This window comes from Lactuca virosa, chromosome 8, assembly GCF_052849685.1.
Source record: "Lactuca virosa cultivar CGN04683 chromosome 8, Lactuca_virosa_CGN04683_v6, whole genome shotgun sequence".
In the NCBI taxonomy this organism is placed as follows: domain Eukaryota; kingdom Viridiplantae; phylum Streptophyta; class Magnoliopsida; order Asterales; family Asteraceae; genus Lactuca; species Lactuca virosa.
The window spans coordinates 18,926,048-18,953,726 of NC_136433.1; the positions used below are offsets into that span (position 1 = coordinate 18,926,048).

Below are 27,679 nucleotides of genomic sequence, written 5' to 3' on the forward strand. Positions count from 1 at the left end.
ACTGTATTATAATATGTTGATTATACAAGTAGGCTAGTATAGACTATTGTATGTTGATTGCTTGATTGTATGATATGTTGACATGTATGTTGGGGAGTTGATGGTGGACTGACAATAGAACTAAGAGCCAAGAATACTCACGTTGATGACTAGACGTGCACTAGAGCTGTTTGTTGCCGTTTTATGACTAGACATGCACTTGATTTGTTAGTCGCCGTTAGTCTAGGTGGATCAACACTAGATCCGAGAGCCATTGTTTGTATACATTGTATGTATATTGCAATATTTGGTATTTTGGGGAACTCACTACGTAATATGCTTACAATTGTGGATTAAATGTGTTTTAAATAGTTCTGTTTATCATGGAAAGGGCCCAACTTAACTGTACCGCACGCACATTGTTGATGATATATATTTTTACTTCTGTTGATCATATGTTATCACTATATTTTGGAAATTATATTTTGATCATATGTTATCACTATATTTTGGAAATTATATTTTTCCAAAGTTGAACAAATGGGTTTTCATATTGCTTTCGAGAACGAAGTTTAATACTATATTCTATTTTAAAAATGAAACATTTAGGTTGAAATTTGAGATGTTACATTCTATCTAGCATGCAAAAGTGTAATCGTGTATTCCTCTAGGGATGAAACAGTATCAACTTCACGGTAACTTTCTTCGGTGAAAAAAGCTAGTTGTTTGGGTGGAGGCAACGCCCCCTCACTAATTAGCATCAGAACTACTGACAACATAGTTGGTCTATCTTCTGCATGATGTTGCACACACAATAATCCAACATGTATTGATCGTAGTACTGCAGACATGACACAAGAGTCACGTAAAGATGCACTCAAGAGTTCAACGGACTTGTCTTCTTTATATAGTCTCCACGTCTGAATGACACAAAATTTCAGAAAAATATACTAAAGGATGATGTTAAAGAACAAATAGTTTCTGGTCCTTTTTAGTCTACAAGATTAACTTACATGTCCAAGAAGGTTATCACTGTGACCCTCATGAGAGAATCCTCTGTTTTTCTTCCCACTCACAATCTCCAGCAGAACAACACCAAAGCTAAATACATCAGACTTTATAGAGAAACGTCCATGTACTGCATACTCAGGAGAAATGTAACCACTGCAACCAAATTTATTTAATACAAAAAGATTAGTGGAATTTTGCGTTTGTTTGTATTTGTTCCCTTGTCTTGGACAATGTTTTACGGATTCTTATTGTGTTCCAACCACCTTCTTTGTCTTAGCCATGGCATCCTGTCCTACAAACTTTCGAGCAAGGCCAAAGTCTGATATTTTTGGATTCATTTCACTGTCTAGCAAGATATTACCTGCCTTGAGATCTCTATGGATGATTTGAAGGCGGGAATCTTGGTGTAGATAAAGAATACCTCGAGCTATACCATGGATAATGCGAAAGCGCTGAGGCCAGCCAAGCATTGAACCTTTGGTTTCATCTGCCAAATATGAACCACTTAATAATTAGTCCAGGCATGTTGCTACAACATGTGTAAAATTAAGGCATTAGAGGGAGTCAAACCAAATAGAAATGAGTCCAAGCTTTTGTTATCCATGTATTCATAAATTAGAATCCTTTCATTTCCATGAATGCAGTATCCAAGGAGCTTGACAAGATTCCGATGCTGAAGTTTGGCAATACAAATGACTTCATTTTGGAACTCATCAAGTCCTTGTTGGGAAGTTTCTGAGAGACGCTTTACAGCGATTACTTGCCCGTTTTCCAGCACACCCTTCAGATAAATATTGGAACTTATGATTCTAATATTTCTTTGTCAACACAGACATGAATTGCGTTTATTTCAAATGAATCAACAAGTTACCTTGTAAACGGGACCAAAACCACCTTCTCCAATCTTATTATCAATGTTAAAGTTATTGGTAGCCTCGGCTATTTTATGCAGGCTAAAAAATGCTAGCTGATCAAGGTTTTCCATCTGAACACTCGTATGATCTTTATCGAGGGAATGTGCCCTGCTTCCTACAAAAAGTTCATTTTCAATTTCTAATGTTTATATGAATCTGCCAAAAATCATACTTTTGAAAATATTCAATCGGTAGTGTTAGCTTGTTAATGTTTCATTTATGGAAGAATAATCCATTACATGTTTTACCTCGTCCCCTTTTATGAAGCCTTTTCATTTTCTTTTTACATGCATATGCTATTGCAGACAGAAGCAGTGCAGCTGATGAAACTGATAGCACCACCGCGAGCACTCCCTTCTTGTTGAAGCTGAATTGGCCTTTTGCTAATGAATAAAATAATTAGTAAGGTTAGTAGGTTACAATTAAATACCAAATGCATTCAACCTGCAGGATACGGACAGTTTCTTTTTGTCAAAATTCCTTATAAATTACTGTATAAGGTAATTCTTGTTAGGTTCGATTAAATCTTCATCCTATGTGAGGCTAATAAGTTCTATCAGCTAAAACTATTAGCTAGATATCACAAGATATAGTCTAAGCCAGGCTAATGATAGTACCTACTCTGTAAGGGAAAGAATAACAAGCAAGACACGGAATATAAGGTATGTCGATAATAAACACAATAATTAACTTTTAAATATATATAGATTTCGTAATTTAGAAGATAATGCTACTAGAGACATAACCATCACACCCCACAACTCAACAGGTTCAAGACTTTGACTGTTATATATAGAATAATATTTGTGTACCTGCTAATTCGGAGGTTGCCATTCTTATGTACAGTTCTTGATGCTCATCATATTCTCTAATGTCCATCAGCTCATTAAACCATAACAAACATCCACTTCCCCCGTTTCTGATATCTAAATTAGTATAAGCTGTACAATTACAATCCCTTCTGCACATCATCTCACATTATCCAAGTGTCATGCTCTTGGTGTACCATGAACGTCGTGTGTCTGGAAAAATCACTCCTGAAATTTTATGGAAGACATCCGGAGTCCTACAATCCAATGGCTTTTTAGGTTGACACCCACTCAACCAATCCCCTGCATTCCATTCTTCTGGGACTCTTGGTTCAAAGCCTTCCAAACAACTGCAAGGGACAGAACTTTTGATGCTGCATCTTCCAAAAGGACCACACTGTACGTAACGACTACAAGCATCAACTATTATATTTCCGTACACAACCCATTCTTGGGTTCGCTTGATCCACTGCAATTGCTGTGCCATTCCGTCCTATGCCAAAATAAGCCTCTGAACAGTTGTTGTACTCTTAAGTTTATACCTATAATATATTTCTTTCTGATTCACAACAAATTCTGTGGAGAAAATTGGATTCATGGTATCCACAGGAGCGCCCTGAAAGCCAACACCATTCCATGGTCCAACCCTTAATGTTTCACCTTGACCTAATTCTCCCACAAAAATCTGTGGATATCCATTTGTGTTGACCCAGAATTTATACAAACCAATAGAAGGATCATCAGGGCTCTTCCAAGATGTGAAGTACCTCTCTCTTCCTGTTATCAAATCCTTCCCAAATTTCATTCTTGATAGCAAAGTGTCACCAGGGTAGTCAAAACTTTGCCAGATTGGATTTTCATTGTTGCTTCTTTCATCCCACACCACAAGATTTCCAGTGTCCAGAAGCTGTGCCACAGGATTCATATTCCTGGCAACGACCGATGTTATTACGAATATCTCCAAGATCACAAAATAAAGCTTATACATGTATAGTCTTAGCTGTCATCTAAATGTACATAGGCTGTCATATTAGTATTAATGCTTTCCTGTAATAGCTCCTCAATTAGCTCCTTTCCATGTATGTATTATTGGCTATAAAAGCCACTGTAAAGATCAATAATAAATATGCATTTCCAGTATCACCAATACCTTCATATGGTATCACAGCCTACCAAAGCTCCCCTGAGCAACTCTCGTTCCTTCTTCTAAACCCTTAAAATCACTCATAAATCAACAATGGCTGCAACTATTCAATTGACTGCCGCCACCCACTTTCCTATCAAACTCACTTCTGTCAATTTTCCTGTTTGGCGCAAACAAGTTGAATCTACCCTCATCGGACTACAACTCGAGACATTCATAGATGGCAGTCAAGAACCACCAAAGAAACAAATTGAAGACAAAGATGGAAAGAAGACAAACCCAGAATACTTACCTTGGTTTCAACAAGACCAAATCCTCATCAGTGCACTCCTTGGAAGTTGCTCTAAATCAATTCAACCACTCATCTCTTCTACCATCACTGCTAGAGAAGCCTGGGTAAGACTAAATTCAAGCTATGCTAGCGCCTCAAGGTCACGAATTATTTCCTTAAAATCTAAATTGGTGAAGAACCCCAAAGGAAATCGATCAATCACTGATTTTCTTCAAGATATGCGGTCTATTGCTGATGACCTAGCCCTAGCCCAAAACCCAATTTCTGAAGAAGATCTCATGGTGCATATCTTGTCCCAATTAGGCAATGAATATGCCAATATTGTCGCAGCCATCAAAGTAAGAGAAACCGCTCTCTCCTACTCTGAATTGTTTGAGAAGCTAAGCGATTTTGAAAGAGGACTCAGCGAAACTTCACAAAGTCCGACATCCTCCCTGATCACCGCCAACTACACTTCTCGACAACCAGGTCGCCAATATACACAGGGCCCACCTCAACGTACCCAAAAACCTAATCTCAATACCCAGCAACGAGGCCCAAATCGTCCTCCATGGTCTAACTCTCAATCCAACAACAATCGCCAAAACCCAAACCGCAGCTCCACTTACTGCCACTATTGCAATATCCCAGGTCATCCAACAAAAGAATGCCGCAAGCTATCCAGGTTCCTTCGTGAAAACAACATCTCAATCACTGCCAACCCAACAGTTGCAAACGTGACCACCGCAGGTCCCACCACATCGCAACCTACCTGGATGTTTGACACAGGAGCCTCAAACCATGTCACTTTTGACCCCTCAAATCTTCACTCTGTCTCTGAATACGGGGGACCTGATGAAATTCAACTAGGAAACGGTACATCACTACCAATTTCACACATTGACTCAACACACATAAACACACCATTTACACCTCTCTCTTTACCTGATATTTTGTGTGTTCCAAACTTAAAAAGAAACCTTATTTCTGTTGCTAAACTATGTAAAACTAACATGGTTTCTGTTGAATTTTTCTCCTCTCATTTTATTGTGAAGGATCTTCGCACGGGGGCGTGTCTACTACGGGGGGAGAACATTGATGATGTTTATCACACCACCATCTCATCCTTACATCAACTAAACTTCATCACTACCAAAAAGTCGCTTGATTGGCATCACAAGCTAGGCCATCCATCCATCAAAGTCTTCAAAACCATTGCTGCCAGCCTAGGTCTTAATTCTAACATAATGTTGAACTCCAATGTTCATTGTTCTTCCTGTGCGGTTAATAAAAGTCCTAAATTGCCCTTTGGGCCAAATTCTTTTGTTGCCACCAAACCTTTACAGCTAATTTACTCAAATGTATGGGGTCCAGTTAAACAATCCATTGATCACTTCACTTATTATGTCATATTTGTTGACTTCTATTCCAAATATGTCTGGCTTTACCCAATGCAACACAAGTCTGATGTTGCTAAATTATTCCCTCAATTCAAAATCTTAGTTGAAAAATTCTTCAATCAACAGATTGTATCCCTTTTCACAGACAATGGAGGAGAGTACATTGGCTTACTCCCTTTCTTACAATCTCATGGAATATCCTATTACACAACCCCACCACATACGCCTGAACAGAACGGGATAGCCGAAAGGCGTCATCGACATGTAGTTGAAACGGGTTTGTCCCTGCTCCACTATGCTAAACTTCCACTGGAATACTGGTCCCATGCTTTTCAAACCGCAGTCTACCTCATAAATCGTCTACCTACACCTACCCTTGCAAACAAAAGTCCCTATCAGCTTCTTTTCAATCAAACTCCATCCTACTCCAAACTAAAGCCATTTGGCTGCCTCTGTTACCCATGGCTCAAACCATATACCACCTCCAAACTTCAACCTCGCTCCTCACCATGTCTATTTATTGGCTACTCCACTTCTAAATCTGCATACAAATGTCTCGACCTTACCACCAACCGCCTCTATCACTCTCGTCATGTGCAATTAATCGAAGATAGTTTCCCATTTCATGAGCATTCACACTCCTACACCTTGCCCACAGCTCACGAATTCCATCCAGGTTCAACAATTCCCTCTCCAATCTCAACCACCTCATCCTCTACCCCAACGACTATTCCTATCCTACCTCAACCACAAACATCCTCCATCACAGATCCATCACTCTCTCCTACAAATCACCCTCAATCACCACCTATCATCACCACACCTCCTACTGACCAACACTCTACCCCCTCCCCAAATCACATCTCACCTAATTCTCCCTTCCCTAATTCACCTCCACCCATACTTACCTACTCTCGCCGGCCACGCCACCCATCTGCTCCTTCCCCATCCACTCCCTCTCCTACAACAACATCTGAATCGCCTCCACTCACACCAAACATATCCCCAGTTTCCCCACCTTCACCACCACCTACAAAAAGAAGCCACAAACCCAACACAAATTACTTCAACTCTAACTTTATCAACACTACCACTCTTCACCCTCTTCCTCCAACTATTGAACCCACCACTCCCAACCAAACCATGAAAGACCCTAGGTAGCGTGCAGCCATGGATCACGAATTCAATGCACTCATGCAAAACGGAACTTGGGAGCTTGTTCCTCCCAACACTCAACAACCAATCGGTTGTAAATGGGTCTTCCGTGTCAAACGAAACCCAGATGGTTCCATTCAAAAATACAAAGCCCGGCTTGATGCAAAGGGATTTCTTCAACAATTTGGAAAAGACTACTTTGAAACCTTTAGTCCTGTTACTAAACCTGTCACCATTCGTACCATCCTCTCAATTGCTCTCTCCCAGAACTGGCAACTACGACAGCTGGATGTCAATAATGCCTTCCTACATGGCACTCTCCATGAACAAGTCTTTATGAATCAACCGCCTGGCTTTGTGCACCCTCAATTTCCAAATCATATCTGCAAGCTACAGAAATCTCTCTATGGGCTTAAACAAGCCCCACGAGCATGGTACATGGAACTTACCCAATTTCTGCTTAATTCTGGTTTTCGCAAATCAATGGCCGATGCTTCCCATTTCACTACAATCACAATGGAATAACATGTTATTTCATGGTCTATGTGGACGACATTGTCCTAACCGGAAACAATCCCTCCTTTCTCACTCACTTCACTAAAACTCTTGCCACTCGATTCTCCATCAAAGACCTTGGACCTCTTCACCACTTCTTAGGTATTGAAGTCATTTCAACTCCAAATGGCCTCTTCCTCTCTCAACATCGGCATATCCAAGAACCCCTAACTCAATTTCGCATGGATGGTGCAAAAGATGTCGCTACTCCCTTAAACTCATCAATTGTTCTCACACCCGTCGATGGCTCCCCAACCGTTGATCCAACACCTTACCGGAAACTTGTGGGCTCCCTACAATACCTTGTGTTTACTAGACCTGACATATCCTTTGCGGTCAATCGTCTCTCTCAATTTATGCATTCACCCACACAGACCCATTGGCAAGCGTTAAAAAGAGTACTTCGCTACCTTAAAGGTACCATTCATCATGGTCTATTTCTAAACAAAGGATCTAATCTCGATCTTAAAGCCTTCTCAGATTCTGATTGGGGCGGTGTAACTAATGGTGGTCGATCTACGACAACATATATTATATATCTTGGATCCAACATCATCTCTTGGCGTTCCACACGTCAAAAATCGGACTCCCGTTCGTCAATCGAGGCTGAGTACAAGGCATTAGCTAATGCTGCTGCTGAAGTCACATGGGTTCAACATCTGTTACACGATCTTGGTCTAAAATCCACTACACCACCTACCTTGCTTTGTGACAACACTGGTGCCACGTATGTATGCGCCAATCCAGTATATCACTCCCGGATGAAGCATGTTGCCTTAGACTACCATTTTGTGCGTGAACGGGTACAAGATGGCTCGTTACGTGTTCTGTTGGATTAGGTGTCTAAGCCCATAACTATAATTGATATGTACTTGAATTGATAGCAACACAGTCCTTTTGGGTTGCCCTCAACCTAGCAACTGGACAAGGAAATTATGAAAGGAGATATATTAATTTATAAGATTAATAAATTAATATAAATGATTTATTAATATGTTAAAAGATTAATATATTAGTTAGAAATCATTATGTTTAATTAATAGTTAGCCAAAAATTAATCAGAATTAATTTTGGGGTTAAAAGTATTAATTATAAAGTGCAGAGACTAGTTTGCAATTATCTAATAGTTGAGTGGAAGGCTCCAGAACCTCCTTGGAAGGAGGTGGACGAAATCTATAGGGGAAACCCTAAGGATTTCGTACAGGGGGCTTTGGATAAGGCCTTTGGATTAGCTTAGGCCCCAAGCAAAGGAGTATTAGGGTTTTCCCTAAACCCTAGATCCCTCAGCTATATAAGGAGCCTCCCAGCTCCTAAATTCGGCCACTCCTACCTTGGAAGAAACCCTAGGCCGAATTTTGCATACCCTAGCCTCTCTCTCCTTCAAGTTTCCTTCTTGCTAGTTCTTGGGTGTGATTCCATTAGAGGCATTACATTTGTGGTGCTAGGCTTCCAAGAAGATCAAGTTCTAGAGGATTAACAATTGTTTGCTATAACAATTGAAATGTATGTAATTCTAAAACCCTAGTTTGTTAATTTCGAAATTAGCCTCTCTCCTCTAGGGTTCTTGTTTGCAATTCAAAGTTATATGTTCAATAGTTAAAACATAGATCCAAAGTAGGTTGCATGTGAACTTAGGAATTGTTTTTCTAGTTTATTTGTTTTACGTAAAACCCATCAGTGGTATCAGAGCCATTGTTTGTTTTAAATTGAATTGCTATAATAGTTGAATTGCAAATTAGGGTTTATAGCCATTAAACCCTAAAGGCCAAAATTTTCATTTTTTAGGGTTTTTGGTTCAAAGGGTTTTTCGAAAAACCCTAGCCTCCATGAACCCTAATCGAAATTAGGGTTAGGGTTTTGGAAAACCCTAGCCTCCTCCCTTGAATTTCGAAATTTGCTTATTGTTTTAGGGTTTTATCTTATTTTGGATAATTATTACTTGATTGGATAATTATTGCCTAATTGGATAATTGAGAAAAATAAGGAAATTATCCTTTACCCTAATTTTTGAAATCTAGAGGGATAAGGATTAGGATTAAATTAGTTGTTTAATTTGATTAGATAATCCTTACAAGATTTAATAGATTAATTAAAAGTTAATTAATAGATAATTATTAAATCTAGTTATTTGGTTTATTTTAAATTTAAATTAATAGTTTAATTTTTCGAAATTTATATATAAACCTTAAAGTTTTAAAAAGTTTAAAACACACCTTATATATGTATTATAATTAAAAGTTTAATATTATATATGTATAAAAATATGGTTAGTCAAATCGCTAGTATGCCTCATTCACGAAGCTAGTCTATAAGGGGGGTATAAGGAAACTGCCTATAAAATGGTAGTTGAATGGGTGTCCACTCTCACCCACCGCTTCCTTGATTAGTGGAGGGTCGTTAGCAGAACGGATTTGATAGGACAACTACATCTCATTAAAAGTATAATGTTATTAAAGAAAGTACTAGAACATTATTTTACAAAATCCCAACTCTAGTTACTTTAGGAAAAATGTGAAAAGTATGTTAATCCATGAAATTGCATATTATGCTTTATTGGTCGTTAGTGGAGCGTGTGTGGTTAACCAGCACACTAAAAGGCACCAATAAAGAGTAGTAATGGGTATCTCATAATTGTTATTTTGATGGAGCGTGTGTGGTTTACCAGCACATCAATAGTTAATGATAAAGACAATGAGGTTACCAAGCACATTTGCTTGGTTATTCACATCTTGTTTGTGATCCTCGGTATCCCAGTCACAAATAGAAGAGCATAATCTGAGATTAAAACATACAATTGAATAGTTTCAATGTATCTCAAAAGAATTAGGAATTTCACTTCGTTTATTTCGTCTAATGGTGGAATTGGTGAATCGTCATTCACCTACCTTTATGAAATTTACACTTGGATCTCAGCATCCCATTTCTAAGTTGTGAATCTTCATAGTTAGATCCTAACCTTAATATTATATCTTTGGGTTATTATATTGAGGTATCTTGAAATCTAACTAAAACTTTCTTTCCTTTCAGATGTCTACTCCTAGAAACACTTCTGCTTCATCATCCTCCAACCACAACTTCTCTTTGCTCAACATTTGCTCCAAAGTCGTTATGGATGGCTCTAACTATAACGATTGGATGCGTAACATCAAGATGGCGCTTCGATTTGAGGACAAAGAATATGTCCTTGAAAAGGAGCTCAAAGAGCTTGATGAGTCTAAATCTACTCCTGAAGAATATGCTGCCTACAAGAAACATTATGATGATGCTACCAAAGTGGCATGCATCATGGTCGCAACCATGTCCCCAGAACTGCAGAGGTACTATGAGGACTACTGGCCCTTTGAGATGAACAAGGACCTTATGGAGAAGTACCATAAGCGAGCTCGTCAAGAAAAGTTTGAAGTAGTCAAGTCACTCATGGCTTGTAAGATGAAAGAAGGGGAGTCGGTTGTGTCTCATGTGCAAAGAATGCAACGCTACATAGAGCGTTTGGTCAAGCTCAACATTCACTTTGCTGAGGAATTGGCCATTGACATGGTCTTGAACTCATTACCTGATTGTTATGGTTAGTTTATTCTAACTTACCATTTGAACAACACTAAGCAGACACTGGCCCAATTGCACAACTTGTTGCAGACAGCTGAAGCAGGGATGAAGGGTAAAAGTATAGCCTCCACTCCTGCAAGTGCCCCTGTCTTGGCTATTGGACAGGGAAAGGGGAAAAAGAGGAAAAGTCCTCCTAAGCAAAACTGGAAGAACAAGGCTCAAGCTGGGTCATCTAGTAATGACCCAAAGGCTAAGCCCAATGCTACCATTCCCCATGTTTCTGATCCAAAAGATGCAGATTGCTTTTATTGCAATGACAAAGGGCACTAGAAGAGAAGCTGCCCAAAATATCTGCAGGATATCAAAGATGGAAAAGTGAAGCCATCTTCAGCAGGTATTTACACTATTTCTTCTAATAACTCATTATCTTCTCGTTCATGGGTCCTTGATACAGGATGTGGTTTTCACATCTGTTCTGATTTACGGGGGCTAAAAGAAAGTGAGGAGATAGAGCGAGGAAGGATAAACTTGATCATGGGAAACAAGAAGTCTTCACCAGTGACCAAGATCGGAGTTTATCAACTTTTGCTTAGTAATGATGTTTGATTAGATTTATTAAATTGTTGCTATTCGTTTGAGATGACGAGAAACATTATTTCATTTCATGCATTGTTCAGACAAGGTTTTAAATATTCTTTTAATGATTTGAATGGTTCAATTTCTGTTTATAAGAATGGTGTTTTTGTATTTGAAGCTTTGCCTTGTGATGGTGTGTATGAAACAGTGACTTGTGTTGATAGCTTAGGAAATAGTGTATTTAATATTGACTTGTCTAATAGTGTAGACAAGGCATGCTTGTGGCATTGTCGTCTTGGACACATTAACAAGAAACGCATAGCCTAACTCCAAAAGGATGGAGTGTTGGAATCATTTGACCTAAAATCAGATGATATGTGTGAATCTTGTCTTTTGGGAAAGATGACAAAATCACCATTCACAGGGTCTTGTGAAAGAGGTGAAGGTCTGTTGGATCTCATACACACAGATGTGTGTGGGCCCTTCAGATCAACTACAAGGGATGCTAATTAGAGATGCACAAAACCCGAATCCGATCCGATCCGGATCCGAATCCGATCCGGTTTCGCTTACGTCATCAAAAATCCGATCCGTTCAAAATCCGATCCGGATCCGGTCAAAATCCGATTCGAATCCGGTCAAAATCCGAATCCAATTCTAATCCGATTTGAAACCGGTTTAAACCGACTTTAGTAGGTTTTAATCGGATTTTGGAACAGATTTGGATCCGGTTTTTAGCGAATCCGGTTTACGATCCGGTATCAAATCCGATTTGGAATATAGGATTACGATCCGATTAAAAATCCGGTTTAAAATCCGATCCGATCTGGTTTGGTCAAAACCGGTTTTGACCCAATCCGGTTTCGGATTGGATCCGGTTTTGAATAGTGAAACCGGTTTTTGTGTGCATCTCTAATGCTAATCGATTCTATGTGACTTTCACTGATGATTATAGCAGATATGGCTATATCTACTTAATCAAACATAAGTCAGAAACCTTTGAAAAGTTCAAAGAGTTTAAGCATGAGGTCGAAAATCAATTGGGCAGGAAGATAAAGGTACTTAGATCCGATAGAGGCGGGGAGTATCTTAGTATCGAGTTCAACGACTATCTGAAAGAATGTAGGATAGTCTCACAATTAACTCCTCATAGGACACCACAATTAAATGGTGTAGCTGAGAGGCGTAATCGAACATTTTTAGACATGGTTCGTTCTATGATGAGTCGTGCTTCGCTTCCTATTCATTTCTGGGGGTATGCCTTAGAGACAGCCGCCCACATCCTCAATCTTGTCCCTACAAAGAAGGTTGCCAAAACACCTCACGAAATGTGGACGGGGAAAGTTCCCTCGTTAGCACATATTAAAGTCTGGGGTTGTGAAGCTTTCGTAAGACGGGAGACTCACGACAAGCTAACAGCTAGAAGTGAGAAATGTGTTTTCATTGGTTACCCAAAACAGTCTTTTGGATATTTGTTCTAGAGATCTAGTGAAAACGTGGTCTTTGTAGCACGAAGAGGAGTCTTTCTAGAAAGAGAGCTCATATTCAAAGAGGACAGTGGGAGCACCATTGACCTTGAAGAAATTCAAGAGTTAGCCAATGAAGGAACCTTAGATGACACTAGCACTCAACCAGAGGAAACAGTTCCTGTTGAACCAGTTGATAACTCATTACCTCTTCAAAGATCCACTAGGGTGAGTGTGCCACCTGAATTGTATGGTTTTCATATTACTTCAGACGGTGACACATTCATCAGTGATAGGACACTGGTAAGTTTAGATGAACCAGTCACTTATAAGGAAGCAATGGCAGGCCCAGAGGCTTCCAAGTGGAAAGAGGCAATGGACAGCGAGATTAAGTGCATGTATGACAACCAAGTTTGAAATTTGGTTGATAGTGCACCAGGTCGTAAGACAGTTGGGTGCAAATGGATCTTCAAGAAGAAGACATACATGGATGGAAATGTGCACACATTCAAGGCTCGACTGGTTGCAAAAGGTTTCACTCAAACCCCTGGGGTTGACTATGATGAGACCTTTTTGCCAGTAGCTAAGATTAAATCTATTAGGATATTGCTCGCCATAGCTGCCTTTCATGACTATGAAATCTGGTAGATGGATGTCAAGACTGCTTTCCTTAACGGGAAGTTGGCTGAGGATGTTTACATGAATCAGCCAGAGGGTTTTGTTGATGCAAAGTTTCCCAATAGAGTGTGCAAGCTTGAGAAATCCATTTATGGATTGAAACAAGCATCTCGCAGCTGGAATCTTTGCTTCCATGAGAAATTCAAAGAGTTTGGTTTCTCTAGAAGTGAAGATGAGTTTTGTGTGTATATCAAGGCTAGTGGGAGTATAGTAACTTTTCTGGTGTTATATGTCGATGACATATTACTCATTGGTAACGACGTTCCAACCTTGAAAGATGTTAAGTCTTGGCTTGGAAAGTGTTTTTCCATGAAAGACCTTGGAGAAGCCGTCTATATTCTTGGGATTAGAATATTGAGAGATAGAAAGAAGAGACTAATTGGACTTAGTGAGACCACATACTTGGATAAGGTACTAAAGAGGTTTAGTATGGAAAATTCCAAGAAGGGAGAGCTACCTATCCAAATCAATACCAAATTGAGTAAGACTCAATGCCCGAGTACAGATGAGGAAATAGCAGACATGAGTCGTGTACCTTATGCTTCCGCTGTCGGATCGATCATGTACGCTATGACATGTACTCGCCCTGATGTGGCATTTGCTTTGAGCATGGTCAGTCGTTATCAGGGAAACCCGGGTAGAGCTCATTGGATAGCGATTAAGAATATACTCAAGTATTTGCGAAGGACAAAGGACTGGGTCCTTGTGCTTGGTGGCAATGATACTTTGAGAGTAGATGGTTACAGTGATGCCAGTTTTCAAACGGATAGAGATAACTTCCGTTCTCAATCTGGCTGGGTATTTTTACTGAATGGAGGAGCGGTTACTTGGAAAAGTTCCAAGCAAGATACGGTGGCTGATTCTACTTGTGAATCAGAGTACATAGCAGCGAGTGAAGCGTCGAAAGAAGCAGCTTGGTTAAGGAACTTCATCGGAGATCTCGGAGTTGTTCCTACCATCTAGGAGCCTATGAAACTGTTCTGCGATAATGAAGGAGCGGTTGCCTTGACAAAGGAACCAAGAGATCATGGTAAAACCAGACATATCGACAGAAAGTACCATTTTATCAGACATAGAGTAGAAGAAGGCCATCTTGTAATAAAGAGGGTGTCATCTGAAGATAACCCAGCAGATCCCCTCACAAAGGGTCTGAGTAGGGCTAAGCATATTCAACATGCTCGGAGCATAGGACTGAAAGATGATATTAGTTTTAGTAGTTAGATTAGTTTTGTTCTGAAACTTGTAACAAAGTAAATGTAATTGACTTTTGGTGATTAAATAATAAAGTATTATTTATAAGTTTGGTTACTGCCTTTTGTCAATTGTTTGTTATTGTGTTTCATATTTTGCATGTTTTACTTCCCGAATAATTTGATTATTCAAACTCCACAGTCACTCGTACTTTTGGAAGTAAGTAGTGAATTAAGACTGTCATGAACTGGATTGTAGATTGTCTAAGGATAGACATGGCAATAGAATTGCTGCAACGTTCATGAGTACTCAGAAATTGAGATTTGAGTATTGGATAAACCCTCGCTCAGAGTATCACTTCATGGAATTCATCACGAGTAATACTGAGACGATAATATCTTATAATCTTGAAACGAAGATATATGAGTTGTAATTTACAAAGTCGGTTATACATTGGTGATACGAAAACGCATCAGTAACTTGGTGTTATAAAACGTATTGTCATGTATAATTTGATGAGTAAAAGATACAAGCATATGAGTCAACGTTTATTCGTTCCTTTTGCACTAACTGGAAAAGCGATATTTGTGGGCCCCTCGATGATTTGGTGTTGACTTATGTGCTGGGCCCAGCCAGGACTAAATTGATGTGTTCAATTAGAAGTCCTACATCATCACAAATCAGAAATCGGGAAACATAGATTCTGGACAAAGAGATTGATTACATTCCATGTCTTATGTCTGGGGATATCTTGCAGAACGAAGGATTATATGATTACTTATCTCAGGACATGTAACTGATTGGGTCAGAGTTCAGCAGCAGCTTTTGGAAGCTACAATTTGCTGGTCAAATTTAGAAGGCATACTAACAATTATAGTTACAGACTTATCCAAGTGGGAGACTGTTGGATTAGGTGTCTAAGCCCATAACTATAATTGGTATGTACTTGAATTGATAGCAGCACAGTCCTTTTGGGTTGCCCTCAACCTAACAACTCGACAAGGAAATTATGAAAGGAGAGATATTAATTTATAAGATTAATAAATTAATATAAATGATTTATTAATATGTTAAAAGATTAATATATTAATTAGAAATCATTATGTTTAATTAATAATTAGCCAGAAATTAATCAGAATTAATTTTGGGGTTAAAAGTATTAATTATAAACTGCAGGGACTAGTTTGCAATTATCTAATAGTTGAGTGGAAGGCTCCAGAACCTCCTTGGAAGGAGGTGGACGAAATCTATAGGGGAAACCCTAAGGATTTCGTCCAAGGGGCTTTGGATAAGGCCTTTGGATTAGCTTAGGCCCCAAGCAAAGGAGTATTATGGTTTTCCCTAAACCCTAGATCCCTCAGCTATATAAGGAGCCTCCCAGCTCCTAAATTCGGCCACTCCTACCTTGGAAGAAACCCTAAGCCGAATTCTGCATACCCTAGCCTCTCTCTCCTTCAAGTTTCCTTCTTGCTAATTCTTGGGTGTGATTCCATTAGAGGCATTACATTTGTGGTGCTAGGCTTCCAAGAACATCAAGTTCAAGAGGATTAACAATTGTTTGCTATAACAATTGAAATGTATGTAATTCTAAAACCCTAGTTTGTTAATTTCAAAATTAGCCTCTCTCCTCTAGGGTTCTTGTTTGCAATTCAAAGTTATATGTTCAATAGTTAAAACATAGATCCAAAGTAGGTTGCATGTGAACGTAGGAATTGTTTTTCTAGTTTATTTGTTTTACCTAAAACCCATCATGTTCTACATATCAACTCCTCCGATCAGCTTGCTGATGCTCTCACCAAGCCTTTGGGACGCACAGTCTTTCTATCTCTTCGTTCCAAGATTGGAGTCTCCGATGGATCCTCCATCTTGCGGGGGCGTATTACGAATATCTCCAAGATCACAAAATAAAGCTTATACATGTATAGTCTTAGCTGTCATCTAAATGTACATAGGCTGTCATATTAGTATTAATGCTTTCCTGTAATAGCTCCTCAATTAGCTCCTTTCCATGTATGTATTATTGGCTATAAAAGCCACTGTAAAGATCAATAATAAATATGCATTTCCAGTATCACCAATACCTTCATAGATGTCACATTAGATGACCAAATGCCATTATTACCACCACCGTGACTCAGCAGGACTCCTTCTGATGTGACTTGAAACACCCCAGATGCATCGCTAATTGGTGTTTGCCTGTTAGCAACCCAGACAACTGTACAAGGTGATAGCTTCTTGTACCATATCCCCAAATATCGATTCTTTGACTTTCCTGGGCTAAAAAACCCCAGTTCATATGTCTCCCCATCTGAAACAATGGTGTTACCATCGATCTTTGATAGGTTGATTTATATATACTCTATCTACTGCAGCAAACGTTGGGTTTGGATAATTTTGATGGTTCAAGTCGGGTTGTGTTGTTGGGTCAAGTGTGGGGTTTTAGTTTTCAATAAGGGATATTTGACTAAGTATTTAGGAGATGGACGTGTTATACTTGGTCATTGAATGTGTCCTATTATTTAGGAGTAGTAGCTAGGTTCTAGGTTGTTTTGTTTTACTTCCGTTGGTATGTGCAGGCTATTTAAAGCCTTTTATTTTCTTATTATAGTGCAGTTTTTGAGTCACAATTACTTCTTTTCTCTATATATTTCTCGTATATTAAACACAGGGCATTTTTCTTTAGTTTGTGTGGGAGTTGAGGGCTTGTTTTTCCAACAATTGGTATCAGAGCCTAAGGCTTGTTTAGAAAAATCAGGTTTGAGAGTCGGTGGCGAGAGAGGAGGATCAGCCCTTGGCTGCAGGGCTGAGAACGAAAGAAGATGACGGTGGGGTGATTTCATGTTAATGAAAGCAGCAAGTTTGAGATAAGCAGAAAGCAAGTAGAAAAGCTTATCAAGGTGTGATTGGCAGAAAGAAGCATGCAGCAAGCAAATACTTTTGATCAAGAAAGAAAGAAAAGGAGGAACAAGGAAAGCAGAAATCGAAGCAAGCGACAACAAGATTCAAAGGATGACAGCAAGACCCGAAAGAGACTTTAGCAAGAATGATGGGTTGAAAGAATGTCGCCGGAGAAGAAGTATGCCAGGGGGTCAAAAGAAGTTGTGACTCATGAGCAAGAGCACCTAGGTTCATACCTCTTTCATAGCAAGAAAGAGAGGTCTGATTACAACCCTTTGTAATCAAGTCAAGAGAAAGATAGCAAGCAGGCTGTTGATCAGAAGAAAGATGCAGCAGCAGAATTTTTTTTATTATATGTTAGCAAGAATCGTGAGCAATAAAGCAAGTAGCAAGAAGAAGCAAGAAAAGAAAGGCAAGTAGCAAGAAAAGAAAGGCAAGATAGCAAGCAAGAGGTTTGTAGCAAGTAGCAAACCAGATGTCTGGAAAGGTAAGATAACAAGCAAGAGTTTTGTAGCAAGTAGCAAATCAGAAGTCTGTAGCAAGCAGCAGACAATAGGAAAATAGAAAGTTTCGTTTGTAGCAAGTAGCAAGCAAGAATGATTGTAGCAAGAAGCAAGAAGAAAATACGCAGGAACGAGATCAAGACCCATTTTTGGAACTCGAAAATTTAGCAAGAGATGGCAGAACATGCAGAAGCTATCCGTAAGCAAGGAGGAACTGTGGAAGAGGTTCGGTTTGAAATAAAGAAACGGGTCAGGATCATCAAGATTAAATGGGTGAACGTTGGGTTTGGATAATCTTGATGGTTAATTATATTCGAGGTTAATTATATTCGAGGTTAATCTAAAATTTAGCCACAATTTAGCCACAATTTAGCCACAAAATATGAAATTAAATACATTTTGGTAAAAATATAAGGGGGCTATCGGAAAAATCCTTTGCTGAAAAACTTGAATTAGTAAATGACTACAAATGACTATTACCGTCAGTAAGTTAACGGGTATCGTTACAAGGTGTCTATTAAATAAATAACAACGCATCAACATCACATATGCTTCATAATATCATATTACCACATCACAAACCATTTGAAATGGTCATCATTTCACATAAGGCTGGAGGGAGTGGTGCCACAGAAACTGCACTCCCTCCACCCCCACATAATCGACACGTCATTTTTTACCACACAAGTGTGGTTTCTTGTCACACCAAGGGAGTGGTGTCACACTTTTATTTTTTTTATTTTTTTATTTAGCTATTTTAATTAAAACTTCTTTTTTAATAAAAAAACATAATTTTTTAGTACTTGAAAATTAAAAAAAAAACATTACATTGAAAATTCAAAAAACATTACATTGCATTACCAAAAAAAAAAAACGAAAATAGTCTGAAATTCTTCAGAACATGAAGAAGATGACATTTCTAAGAGAGATTGGTAATTTTTTTTTTAATTTGAGAGAGAAGGGTTTGTATTGTGTGAAAAAAAATGAAGTGTTTGTGTATATATAGGAAAGAAATCCAAAAAGTAAAAAAAAAAAAAAAAAAAAGAAAAAAATTCAACGGTCGAGTATTTGACCGTTCCTTCCCCAACCAATCACATTGCACGGCTGCAAATGGCCGCACCACGGCAAAAACCGCACAAAACCGCAGTCTGGGGAGGTGTGCGCGGCTGAGGTGGCACAAACCGCAGCCCCAGACCGCAGCCACACCCTCCAGCCTAATCAATACTTTTTTTTTTTATACTTTCTGGAAATGGATGATTTAAAAATTATTAAATGTCAACGGTCAAATTTTGGACCTTTTCCTCCGTGAGCAAGTCACTCCACAAGACACTTACTACTACCACTGACGTTCATTAGTGGAAACCCCCTCCACATAGGATTCTACGGGTACCTTCTCACCATACCGTATAACCTAATTATAACCACTAATTTGTAAATGAAAATTCAATACAACAGAAACCAAGTACGGAGTATCACATTTGTTTTACATAATTACTATAGATATTTGACGTTTTGTTTTTTCGGAACATGTTACATGACTAGTAACAAATTTTGGACGTTTTGTTTTTTTAGAACATTACGTACATATTATCGTCTAATTTTAGTAATATCTAAAGTCCATCGTAAACCTAACTAAAAGTATAATATTTTTAGAAAATTAGTGGATTGTGGCTAATTCGCGACAAATGTTATAAGTAAAATTATTAGTATACTAAGGGATGCATGTAATATAACGCTAAACAAAATGGGGATTGTTATTTTGTTGGAAAAATCTAATGAAACACCCATCTTTTGATTTTATATTTTTAAAAACTATTAATCGCTTTTAAAAGTAATTATCATCATAAACATAATTCAGTCCGAAAAGTCTTAAAGTTTTTAACAAATACACTTTGAGTTTCAAAAGTTCATAGAGAAGCGTTAACAATTCAAATATCATACCTAAGATAACCAACCACTATATCAGAGTGGCATTTTAATGTCACATGGTCCTCTAAGCATCGATCTCTACTCGTATGGTCCTCTAAGCATCGATCTCTACTCGTACCTGAATACATGTCAAAATCATATGTTAGCCATTTGGAATGTCTACCGAGTAATATCGGGATTCCATCATGTTTTTAGTCTAGGAAGTACTCGTTCCATGACCAATGAATGTATCCCTAAAATCTTTGAAAACTCTTTGAATTCATTTAATTCTTTTAGTACACATTTTACCAAATCTTAATTCTTTTAATTGAATTCTTCCCATATTTTCTCTTGCTTCCATCGAGAGATAGACAACCTCCTGTTGTGCTTTTTCAATCCAATTGACATCCTCCCAAATGAACATCAAAATATGCTTGAATGAAAAATCCAGTATTTGTTGCATACCAGATTCCAAGTGTAGGAGTACGATAAAGATATCGAAAAATGTTATTGACAAGTAAGAGATGTGGTTCCTTTGGATTTTCTTGATACCTTGCACAGTTACAACTTACAAACAACAAACATAATAACATGCTTACTAGCTGTTAAGTATAACAAGGAACCAATCATGATTGGTTGTTAAATATAAAATCAAAAGATGGGTGTTTCATTAGATTTTTCCAACAAAATAACAATCCCCATTTTGTTTAGCGTTATATTACATGCATCCCTTAGTATACTAATAATTTTACTTATAACATTTGTCGCGAATTAGCCACAATCCACTAATTTTCTAAAAATATTATACTTTTAGTTAGGTTTACGATGGACTTTAGATATTACTAAAATTAGACGATAATATGTACGTAATGTTCTAAAAAAACAAAACGTCAAAAATTTGTTACTAGTCATGTAACATGTTCCGAAAAAACAAAACGTCAAATATCTATAGTAATTATGTAAAACAAATGTGATACTCCGTACTTGGTTTCTGTTGTATTGAATTTTCATTTACAAATTAGTGGTTATAATTAGGTTATACGGTATGGTGAGAAGGTACCCGTAGAATCCTATGTGGAGGGGGTTTCCACTAATGAACGTCAGTGGTAGTAGTAAGTGTCTTGTGGAGTGACTTGTTCACGGAGGAAAAGGTCCAAAATTTGACCGTTGACATTTAATAATTTTTAAATCATTCATTTCCAGAAAGTATAAAAAAAAGTATTGATTAGGCTGGAGGGTGTGGCTGCGGTTTGTGCCACCTCAGCCGCGCACACCTCCCCAGACTGCGGTTTTGTGCGGTTTTTGCCGTGGTGCGGCCATTTGCAGCCGTGCAATGTGATTGGTTGGGGAAGGAACGGTCAAATACTCGACCGTTGAATTTTTTTCTTTTTCTTTTTTTTTTTAACTTTTTGGATTTCTTTCCTATATATACACAAACACTTCATTTTTTTTTCACACAATACAAACCCTTCTCTCTCAAATTAAAAAAAAAATTACCAATCTCTCTTAGAAATGTCATCTTCTTCATCTTCTGAAGAATTTCAGACTATTTTCGTTTTTTTTTTGGGTAATGCAATGTAATGTTTTTTGAATTTTCAATGTAATGTTTTTTTTTTTAATTTTCAAGTACTAAAAAATTATGTTTTTTTATTAAAAAAGAAGTTTTAATTAAAATAGCTAAATAAAAATATAAAAAAAATAAAAGTGTGACACCACTCCCTTGGTGTGGCAAGAAACCACACTTGTGTGGTAAAAAATGACGTGTCGATTATGTGGGGGTGGAGGGAGTGCAGTTTCTGTGGCACCACTCCCTCCAGCCTTATGTGAAATGATGACCATTTCAAATGGTTTGTGATGTGGTAATATGATATTATGAAGCAGATGTGATGTTGATGCGTTGTTATTTATTTAATAGACACCTTGTAACGATACCCGTTAACTTACTGACGGTAATAGTCCTTTGTAGTCATTTACTAATTCAAGTTTTTCAGCAAAGGATTTTTCCGATAGCCCCTTTATATTTTTACCAAAATGTATTTAATTTCATATTTTGTGGCTAAATTGTGGCTAAATTATGGCTAAATTTTAGATTAACCTCGAATATAATTAACCTCGAATATAATTAACCATCAAGATTATCCAAACCCAACGTTCACCCATTTAATCTTGATGATCCTGACCCGTTTCTTTATTTCAAACCGAACCTCTTCCACAGTTCCTCCTTGCTTACAGATAGCTTCTGCATTTTCTGCCATCTCTTGCTAAATTTTCGAGTTCCAAAAATGGGTCTTGATCTCGTTCCTGCGTATTTTCTTCTTGCTTCTTGCTACAATCATTCTTGCTTGCTACTTGCTACAAACGAAACTTTCTATTTTGCTATTGTCTGCTGCTTGCTACAGACTTCTGATTTGCTACTTGCTACAAAACTCTTGCTTGTTATCTTACCTTTCCAGACATCTGGTTTGCTACTTGCTACAAACCTCTTGCTTGCTATCTTGCCTTTCTTTTCTTGCTACTTGCCTTTCTTTTCTTGCTTCTTCTTGCTACTTGCTTTATTGCTCACGATTCTTGCTAACATATAATAAAAAAAATTCTGCTGCTGCATCTTTCTTCTGATCAACAGCCTGCTTGCTATCTTTCTCTTGACTTGATTACAAAGGGTTGTAATCAGACCTCTCTGTCTTGCTATGAAAGAGGTATGAACCTAGGTGCTCTTGCTCATGAGTCACAACTTCTTTTGACCCCCCTGGCATACTTCTTCTCCGGCGACATTCTTTCAACCCATCATTCTTGCTAAAGTCTCTTTCGGGTCTTGCTGTCATCCTTTGAATCTTGTTGTCGCTTGCTTCGATTTCTGCTTTCCTTGTTCCTCCTTTTCTTTCTTTCTTGATCAAAAGTATTTGCTTGCTGCATGCTTCTTTCTGCCAATCACACCTTGATAAGCTTTTCTACTTGCTTTCTGCTTATCTCAAACTTGCTGCTTTCATTAACATGAAATCACCCCACCGTCATCTTCTTTCGTTCTCAGCCCTGCAGCCAAGGGCTGATCCTCCTCTCTCGCCACCGACTCTCAAACCTGATTTTTCTAAACAAGCCTTAGGCTCTGATACCAATTGTTGGAAAAACAGGCCCTCAACTCCCACACAAACTAAAGAAAAATGCCCTGTGTTTAATATACGAGAAATATATAGAGAAAAGAAGTAATTGTGACTCAAAAACTGCACTATAATAAGAAAATAAAAGGCTTTAAATAGCCTGCACATACCAACGGAAGTAAAACAAAACAACCTAGAACCTAGCTACTACTCCTAAATAATAGGACACATTTAATGACCAAGTATAACACGTCCATCTCCTAAATACTTAGTCAAATATCCCTTATTCAAAACTAAAACCCCACACTTGACCCAACAACACAACCCGACTTGAACCATCAAGATTATCCAAACCCAACGTTTGCTGTAGTAGATAGAGTATATATAAATCAACCTATCAAAGATCGATGGTAACACCATTGTTTCAGATGGGGAGACGTATGAACTGGGGTTTTTTAGCCCAGGAAAGTCAAAGAATCGATATTTGGGGATATGGTACAAGAAGCTATCACCTTGTATAGTTGTCTGGGTTGCTAACAGGCAGACACCAATTAGCGATGCATCTGGGGTGTTTCAAGTCACTTCAGAAGGAGTCCTGCTGAGTCACGGTGGTGGTAATAATGGCATCTGGTCATCTAATGTGACATCTATGAAGGTATTGGTGATACTGGAAATGCATATTTATTATTGATCTTTACAGTGGCTTTTATAGCCAATAATACATACATGGAAAGGAGCTAATTGAGGAGCTATTACAGGAAAGCATTAATACTAATATGACAGCCTATGTACATTTAGATGACAGCTAAGACTATACATGTATAAGCTTTATTTTGTGATCTTTGAGATATTCGTAATACGCCCCCGCAAGATGGAGGATCCATCGGAGACTCCAATCTTGGAACGAAGAGATAGAAAGACTGTGCGTCCCAAAGGCTTGGTGAGAGCATCAGCAAGCTGATCGGAGGAGTTGATATGTAGAACATGATGGGTTTTAGGTAAAACAAATAAACTAGAAAAACAATTCCTAAGTTCACATGCAACCTACTTTGGATCTATGTTTTAACTATTGAACATATAACTTTGAATTGCAAACAAGAACCCTAGAGGAGAGAGGCTAATTTCGAAATTAACAAACTAGGGTTTTAGAATTACATACCTTTCAATTGTTATAGCAAACAATTGTTAATCCTCTTGAACTTGATCTTCTTGGAAGCCTAGCACCACAAATGTAATGCCTCTAATGGAATCACACCCAAGAACTAGCAACAAGGAAACTTGAAGGAGAGAGAGGCTAGGGTATGCAAAATTCGGCCTAGGGTTTCTTCCAAGGTAGGAGTGGCCGAATTTAGGAGCTGAAGAATTTCAGACTATTTTCGTTTTTTTTTGGGTAATGCAATGTAATGTTTTTTGAATTTTCAATGTAATGTTTTTTTTTTAATTTTCAAGTACTAAAAAATTATGTTTTTTTATTAAAAAAGAAGTTTTAATTAAAATAGCTAAATAAAAAAATAAAAAAAATAAAAGTGTGACACCACTCCCTTGGTGTGGCAAGAAACCACACTTGTGTGGTAAAAAATGACGTGTCGATTATGTGGCGGTGGAGGGAGTGCAGTTTCTGTGGCACCACTCCCTCCAGCCTTATGTGAAATGATGACCATTTCAAATGGTTTGTGATGTGGTAATATGATATTATGAAGCTGATGTGATGTTGATGCGTTGTTATTTATTTAATAGACACCTTGTAACGATACCCGTTAACTTACTGACGGTAGTAGTCCTTTGTAGTCATTTACTAATTCAAGTTTTTCAGCAAAGGATTTTTCCGATAGCCCCCTTATATTTTTACCAAAATGTATTTAATTTCATATTTCCGTACCCAACATTTATCAACTATTATATTTCCGTACCCAACGTTTATCCCATGACCAATGAATGTATCCCTAAAATCTTTTGAAAACTCTTTGAATTCATTTAATTCTTTTAGTACACATTTTACCAAATCTTAATTCTTTTAATTGAATTCTTCCCATATTTTCTCTTGCTTCCATCGAGAGATAGACAACCTCCTGTTGTGCTTTTTCAATCCAATTGACATCCTCCCAAATGAACATCAAAATATGCTTGAATGAAAAATCCATTATTTGTTGCATACCAGATTCCAAGTGTAGGAGTACGATAAAGATATCGAAAAATGTTATTGACAAGTAAGAGATGTGGTTCCTTTGGATTTTCTTGATACCTTGCACAGTTACAACTTACAAATAACAAACATAATAACATGCTTACTAGCTGTTAAGTATAACAAGGAACCAATCATGATTGGTTGTTAAACATAAGCAATTTCTACGAGTTCACCGTTTAAAAATGCACATTTTATATCCATTTGGTAAACATCCAAATTCTTATGAGCAGCATAAGCAAGAAATATTCCAAATGTTTCGAGTCTTGCAACAGGAGCAAATGTTTCATCATTATTGATTCCCTCTTGTTAACATTACATTTTGACCACAAGCCTAGCTTTGTTTCATACCACATTTCCTTCTTTATCAACTTTATTTCTAAAAACCCATATTAATCTAACAACCAAAACGTTTTTAGGTGTAGGAATTAACCTCCACATTTTGTTTCTTTCAAATGCAGCTAATTCAGATTGCATTGATGTAGCCCTATATGGATATTCTAAGGATGTTTTGACAACTTTAGGTTCAATTTTATAAAAAAAAACATTGAACATGCAAAATTCATGTTGAGCATTTAAAATTTCATTTCTTCCTCGTAATTGAGCACATGTTAATACACCATAGGAAAGATTACCAATAACCTGCTCCTTTGGATGATTTACTATCTATATCTCTAATGGTGGATACGAAGGATCAAAATCCAAATCATCATCTTCAGAAATTTCTTCTGCATTAGAGAATTCTTCTACAATAGAAATATAATCATTAATATCAAAATCTGCATCATTTTGAACATAATAATTTGGCTCCCCCTTGAAGTTTACACGAGAGATTGATATGTTTGACTCCCCTCAACAACAACAACATTATAAAATGGTTGCACCCCCTCAACCGGAGCATTATCTTGTTGTTGACTTGAATGTAAATCCTCCCCCTCAATATGTGTTGAATTCTCAATAATAATTGGATTGCATGCAACGACTATTGATAAAATTTCTGATGATGAGGTCAAAGTAATCACTGATTAATCATTATGCTTTGATGCTTAAGATATATTGTTTTATGGAGCATTGATTTTTTATGTAATTTTTGTTTGGAAAATATAAACCAAAAATTGTATGAAAGAATAAAACCCTAAAAGTATTGATTGAGGCTTGTGTTTAACACAGTTTCCTTAAAACAAATTCGCCCTATATGGGTGTTTGTTTCCCAGGATACAACAAAAAGCAATTCTTCTAGATTGCCCGAACCCTCACTTGGCCCGGATGATGCCTTGGTTGAAGCAAGAGAGAAAAGATGAAGCAGAAGCATAAGAGAGGAAGAGAGTGATTTCGTTTCATTTGGTGTATCTAATCATTCACATAGGCATTGCATTTATACTACCCAATGTAACTTATGTAATTAAAACAAAATCGTAAGTGTCATAATTAAATAAGACAATTAATCAAGAAATAAAAACCGAAATCTATGATTAATAGTTCTTAATTCGGTTTTATGACTGTTAACCAAAAGGAAATATTTGCAAAAAGGTCCTTGAACTTTTCTGGTCGACCGGTGGTGCATTCGTGCCCGCAGGACGCGCGCTCGCACACAAGTTCAGTGGCCCGAAGCCGAATTTCGCTCGCATTTGCACCCCCCTGCGTGCGTGCACAAGAGAGTGCCTTGGTTCTTATAAGTCTTACAAAGGTAGCTAGTCTTTGTAGTTATAAACCAATTTTCTTTTCATTCTCCCACCAATGTGGGATGAGTTTAAAACCCACTTAACTCTTTTATTTTTCTCTTCCAATTGTCGTACTTTGACAAGTAATTTCTCATTCATTTTTAATTTGTTTTGGACGTGTTATATATCGAAACGAATATATCACAGAGGAGAACAAGTATATATAATCAATAGTTCATTTTCATTATATTTAGAGTCCAAAATTTGTGCTCAAAAATGGAGAAAATCCATTTTTGGAAATTAATAAAATTAATTTTCCAATAATCCCCCACATGAATGAAAATTGCTTCAACATCCGCAATTCCAAGCTGCTTTAGGTAAAATCCAGCAGTTGAATCATGCACATGATATGTAGGTTTGACCCTTTGAACCTTCCCTTAAGATACAAATTTATTTTACTAGCAGACCAGTAGCCTCGATGTTCTTGAACTGTTCTGCCATTTGTGTAAATAATCAATACATGTCTCACATGATTATCCCTGACCTAGTTAGGTTCTCATTGATATGTCTGTTGTGGTCGTGGACACTTGCCTAGTTCTGTAAGAGCTCTTAGGAACTTGCCCATTCAATTCCCTTTGAAGCGACCCCACTTCTCTCTCACATAGGTGATTATATCATAATCATTAAAAGCTAAAGCTTGATGATTTCCAACTTATCATCAACTACTATAAGCTTAA

The 27,679-nt window shown here is 37.7% G+C and overlaps 2 pseudogenes; both read right to left on the reverse strand.

Moving 5' to 3' along the window:
- Positions 1–611: 611 nt before the first annotated feature.
- On the reverse strand, positions 612–22,259 carry LOC145130141 (G-type lectin S-receptor-like serine/threonine-protein kinase At4g27290; annotated as a pseudogene).
- Positions 22,260–25,947: 3,688 nt separating this feature from the next.
- LOC145130142 (secreted RxLR effector protein 161 pseudogene) overlaps positions 25,948–27,679 on the reverse strand; it is a 30,098-nt pseudogene continuing 28,366 nt past the window's right edge.